The sequence below is a fragment of the Aplysia californica genome, unplaced genomic scaffold (assembly GCF_000002075.1).
Source record: "Aplysia californica isolate F4 #8 unplaced genomic scaffold, AplCal3.0 scaffold00747, whole genome shotgun sequence".
In the NCBI taxonomy this organism is placed as follows: Eukaryota; Metazoa; Mollusca; class Gastropoda; order Aplysiida; family Aplysiidae; genus Aplysia; species Aplysia californica.
This window is the reverse complement of record NW_004798017.1, coordinates 4,441-10,582: the sequence shown is the minus strand read 5'-3', so window position 1 is coordinate 10,582 and position 6,142 is coordinate 4,441.

Below are 6,142 nucleotides of genomic sequence, written 5' to 3'. Positions count from 1 at the left end.
AAAGGAAAGTGAGGGTGGAAGGGTGGAGGAAAGAAAGGGAGGGATGGGATGGGATGGGAGGAGGAGGGAAGAAGAATTGGGGAGGTAGGAGAGGGAGGGAGGGAGGGAGAATGTGATGTGCTGTTGTGGTACCATGTTTTTTTTCTACAGAAACTTGAGCAAGCTCACCGTCCGTCTCCTCTAGATAGTGGAACGTCAGCGACTAATTACTGCCTCAGAATGACATGGTTCTGTCTGATGTTTTTGGCCGCTTTGAGTTACGAAGACCACGAGATCAGAAACCAAATGTTCTATCTGTTCTGTCAAAATGTTAAGATTATCCAGTGTTGGTATCAAGATATAAATCAGACCGAAGGGCTAGAACCCAAATGGCCGCTGGATCGGAATAGTAAAGTAGTAAAAATAAAGTATCAAGATATTCAAAGAATTACATTCGCAAAAAAAAATTGACGTGTTGTGAAACTCAAATATTTTATGTCAAATTTATCAAAACCAGGCACTGCGTCAATAGAACTTTATAATTCTTTGGTTTCTGACCTCATGGTTTTAGTAACTCAAAACAACGAAAAATGTCAGAAAGAACTTTATAATTCTGGTGTAACGATGTATCTATTTCCGTAGGGCTTAAAAAAAATCCGAAATGTAACTCATTTTGTCAGCGCACGTCTCAAATGTTTCCTGTTACGGTTGCGTTGTGTGTTGTGAGTACGGTATGCCAAATTTTGAGACGGGCGATGTTTGTGAGTTTGTTTTGACTGTTTCATGAAGCGACATCTGAGCTGATGATGCATATCTCTATAAATAGCCCGATCGACAGACAGTGTTGTGCGTCTGATGGAAGAATCTCTCGATTGCCGTGGTATGGTGGGGCTGTGATTTTTTTGTTACTGTCATTTATTTACGAGGTTTTGATTTCTTTTTCCAGTTTTATACAAATGTGGGTGTATCTTTTTTCACTGATCCTTTTGTTGGTGGAGCTCTGTATGTACAGCCGAATACGGATATCTTGGTCTGAGCATAACACCACGATTATATTTTATCTGTTTGACGGAAATTTCCGTGTTGTGACTTCAGTTGACTGGTCGTAGGTTTCTCTTCCTTACGCCCTCTCAACCCAAGATCACTGGGTATGTTTCTTGTTTATTTACTGACAAAATTTGTATATGTGTGGTTTGCAAAACAAGTATATAAATATATTTGGTAACAAGAATAGCTGACTTAAAATGAAATCCTTATCAAAAGTTCACAGATTGATTTCTTTGCCCATATGTTCTGATGTATGTATGTTCTATCAAATTTTGACATTTTTACTCTGTGTCAGCAAAATATATATATATATATATATATATATATATATATGCAGTGGGGTCTATTTTAACTAAACGTGGTTAATTTGAAAAGAATGGTAAACAGACAGGAGATAAAATCATCTTTTTTTCTTCTTGTTTATCTTTGTAAGAAAACTGAGTTTGCCGAAATGCTCCCATTTCTAAACCAAAAAGAACTTTGGGAGCTATGCTGTCTAAATAAATCTTGACTAGCAACTCGCAAGTAAGGCAAATCATCAACAAGTCTTACGGGATTCAAGACAGCGAAACAGGAAGAAGAGACGTGAGTGTGTGCGTGTGTCGATTGTGGGCCAGAGAGAAAAACATTGACAGTGTACAGTTTGCCTACATTTCTTCGCCTCAGGACTATTTTGTCTAAAGTGCTTCTTTACTGAAGTACATTTTGGACAAAATAGTTCTGATGCGACGAATAGTCTTACTCATATCAAAAGGCCTACACACTGCGTGTAGACAGTTTACTTTAGCTGCGCACATATATAAACAGACCTACACACTGCGTACTGTATATTTTAGCTACACACTACACATATCAACAAGCCTACACACTGCGTATAGGCCTGGTGAAACAAGGATAGCGCATGTACATCTGTCGCTCGGCCTTTGACTAGTTTATCAAGTCTAACAGAGCTACACTATATTATTATATCAAGCCTGACAGAGCTATATATGGAGTCAACGTAACGTGTGGATTCCTTCCTCTTTGAATGAAAAAAAAATGTTGTATTATTTTTGTTGTTGTTGTTGTTGATATGTTTTTACTCGATCGATCCTGGTTGATATTACTGAGAGCATTTCATGATCTCCCAGCAGCTGTTGCGGCAGGAGGGCACTGTTGTCAGAGCGAGGCCTGCCTTTTCTGTGTTGAAAGAGGCGTGACTGCTTGACCCGTTCTCTCAACAAATATCCTGAAGCTGACCTTTTGTCTCAATCAGATTTTGTCGTCTTCGGTGACTTTGCTGGGTGCGTGTATAGATCTGAACACACAATGGACCCTTGATGGACTGTCGTCAGTGGGTGACAGTATGGATGGAATGTTCGTCTGTGTACAGTTACTACATTATGGGTTCTGAACATACTTGAGATATAATCTATTATGTGAGGCATCGTGGTGAAATCAGGCGCTAATCAAAATAACGAAATGGAAGAAAAAGGCATTTTGCCCTCAGTTTGGCAATTTGTACCGAAATTTTGTTTTTTTGGCTCAACGCTTTTTATGTCCATAAAAGCAAATTTTCATATGAATTTTACTGAAAGACTTTGAGTAATGGCACAAAATATGTAAATGTTCAGCTTTCAAGGACTCTAAGCTATAAAATCTAGAAGTTACCAAACTTTGATGGCCATTTTCTCGCTAATTTGATCTCTGAGTCCAGGCTACCCCACTTCCTTCAATGGCGAATATCTCGACTTCTATTCAAGATAGATGGGTGCTTTTTTCGTAGATCAAGGCAAACGAATAAAAGCTTTCAGAGGATACCAATAACTCCACGTGCCCAAAAGTTGACGAGTGCCTGATTCCAACGTGTTGTGACGCATGTAATAATTAATACACACGCGCTCGCAGACACACATGTACTTTACATTTATATTTATATATATATTTGTGTGTGTTTGTGTGTGTCATGTATAAATATGTGTGTGTATAAGGGTTTTCTATGCTTCTTGATTTAATCCTCAGTATTCAGTAGCCTAGATCTGAGAGTGTCGACTATACTTTAATATACAGTCGACTCCGCTTGTGTTGAACTCGCCTGAGTTGATCTTCGGTTAAGTAGGCTAGATCTTTTCCTCTTGTCCCACCACCTCTTCTTCTTTACAGTACAGGTCCCAAAGATTTAGTTGAACTTTGGAAAAGTTTATCTTTTTTTCACTCCCCGGACTTCAACACGACTGTATATGTGTAATATATAATATAGGATGATTACACACATTGTAACTCTGCTGGCACAAACACTTGATATGTTACTCTCTTGTAAACACCTTGATCCTTCAATACTTATAATAACCTATCTGAAGTGCCGTAAAACGCTTTTTACTAAAACTGAACTCTGTGAATAGGTCATGCGGGGTTGTGACTAACCATCTTTTGTGTGGTGAGTCCGAGATCCAGCACACAGCGAAGGGACATAATTGTATTTATTCGACGGCTGAGCGCAAGAAGTGACCTTATCCACTTTCTTGAGTTTGAACTTTTGACGATTTGGAAATGTCTATAACATAGTCAAAAAAGAGATGTTGATGTCTAGGTACTGATTTAAGCTACGGCTTAGATGTTTGCAGAGGGAAAAGAGCGGCTTAAAATCTCACTACCCATATCGATTATTCAATTTCAACCAGAAGTGGTTATAGTTATAGTCACTTGTTGCGCGGTGGCGTCGGTAGCCTAGTGGTTAGGCTACCGGACTCGTAATCGTGAGATTGCGGGTTCGGGGGTTTGAGCCTCAGCTCGCTCCGACGTTGTGTCCTTGGGAAAGGCACTTTTCACGAACTTCCCACTTGGCTCGGTCCTTTCGGAGACGGACGTTAATCTAGGAGGTCCCACCCCTTAAATAACCTAATAGTGTTTATAGGGGTGTTAAACCCTTACCATTTTCACTTGTTGCGCTCAGCCATTGAATTATTATTATTATTTCACATATATATATATATGTGTGTGTGTGTGTATAAATATATGTATTTATATGTCATCGACTCGTTCACGTTTATTGTCAGAAACATTTGTCCTGTGCCATTGCCTTGGATTTTCTCGCATGTACATTTCTAGTTTTTCGTTGTTTCAGTTTTTCAGGGAAGTCAGTTGCTGCAGAAATTTTGTTTCAGTTTCACGGTCACAGGGTTAGTGTTTTTTCTGAGTTGGTCGTCTGTACTAAAGAAATACACACCGTGGTGCTTACGTGGGAGAAAGGAGGTCTTTGCTTTGTTCTCTTGTTGGTGTGGAAGTTGTAGAGATGTTGTCTGTGGGTGGTTGGCAGGTGCTCTGGTGTGGTTTGTTTCTTCTTTCCTATCGAACATCTATCGTCCTTATGATTCCCCCCCTTCTTCTTTTTTATGTTTGTTACTCTCTTGTAACACCTTTAATCTTCTGGCGCTCATATGACCGTATGCAGTTGCGAGCGCCGTAAAGCCTCTACTAAAACTAAAAGATGTTGTATTTTTGTTGTTGTTATTTGTGTTATTTTTGTAATAGTTTAAGATTCTGTGACATGTTACAAAAACTGAGCTGTCTAGTACTGGTAGCACTTCTAAACTTCGGCACTTATTTGACCAAATTATTGTGTGAAATGGTATAGGTTTAACGCCCCTATCAACAACGTTACGTTATTGAAGAAGCGGGGCCAACGAGTTTAACGTCTATCTCTGAAAGGACCGAGCCAAGTAGGAAATCCGTGTAAAGTGCCTTTCCCAAGGACACAATGTTGGACAGAGCTGAGGCTCGAACCCACGAACCCACGAACCTGCAATCTCATGATTACGAGTCCGGTAGCCTAACCCCTAGGCTTCCGACGCCACCAAAATGTGTTGTAAGTGCTGTAAAACTCGATAAGTATACTGAGCAAGATACGTCTTTACATGGATCTTATAACAGGAGAGTTACCCATATATATATATATATATATATATATATATATATATATATATATATATATATATATATATATATATATATATATGAGCCATTGCCAAAACGTCACCCAACTGAGAGGTAGGTTTTTTAGAACCCCAAAAACATTATTTAACTGCTAAATCTACTTGTTTTTCTTGTGTAGAGCAACTAACGAATATATATATTTATATATTATATGGTCGTTTTTAAGGACAAGCGGGCGAACCCAGATTTCGGGGGTTTCCAGAAATCTTGACCTACACCAAAAGTGGGCATTGCCTTTCCTATAGGAGAAGTTTTGTTTCACTGGTGTGTATACAGTGGAAACCATATATAACAGGCCCGGTAATAACAGGGATCCGGTAATAACAGGGTTTTTTTAAATCTCCGATTTTTCCTACTCTTTGTCTCTATTAAAAGTTATCGGCAATAACAGGGCCCCCATCGGTGCCCAACCGGTTATAGCAGGGACAAAGGCTCGCTAACAATGTGTACAAAGTAAGACAGAGAGAGAGAGAGAGAGAGAGAGAGAGAGAGAGAGAGAGAGAGAGAGAGAGAGAGAGAGAGAGAGAGAGTAAAGCAGTGATGGAGCAAGCCCACGCAAGCCATGCCACTGCAAGCACATGCAACGTGTGAAGCGAGAGAGGGCTGCAGTGTGCTGCAAACCTCGATCTAGCCCAAAACCTAACAACACGCACGCGTAATGTGTCTACTGTCACCTACGAAGTCAAGCACAAGAGAAAATGTCTTCCAATTGTTTAAAAAAATACGAAATAATCCAGGCTCTTGACAAAAAGCAAGCTCCACTGGCAGAGATTTATCGTCAGTTCGACATTCCACAAAGGTCGATTCACACCCATGGCATATCAAGGATAGAGAGAAGATAGTGGCAGCATACCCTAATGGAAAGTTTGCTCTGGATCGAAAGATGAGACTACCCGATGCAGAAGCTGTAGACCAAGCTCTTCTTTTGTGGTTTAAGGAGGCAAGGAGATAGTTGGTGCCAAAACCCCTGTTCGTTGGTACTTGTGGCAAAGGAAACTACCCATGAATAACTACAGCTGGATTAGTCCACAAATGCTTACTTTCCTTTTCTGATTTAACAGGGATCGGATATAACAGGACATTTTCTCTACTCCCACCATCCCTGTTATATCAGGTTTCCACTGTATTTGTTTGATAGAAAAAG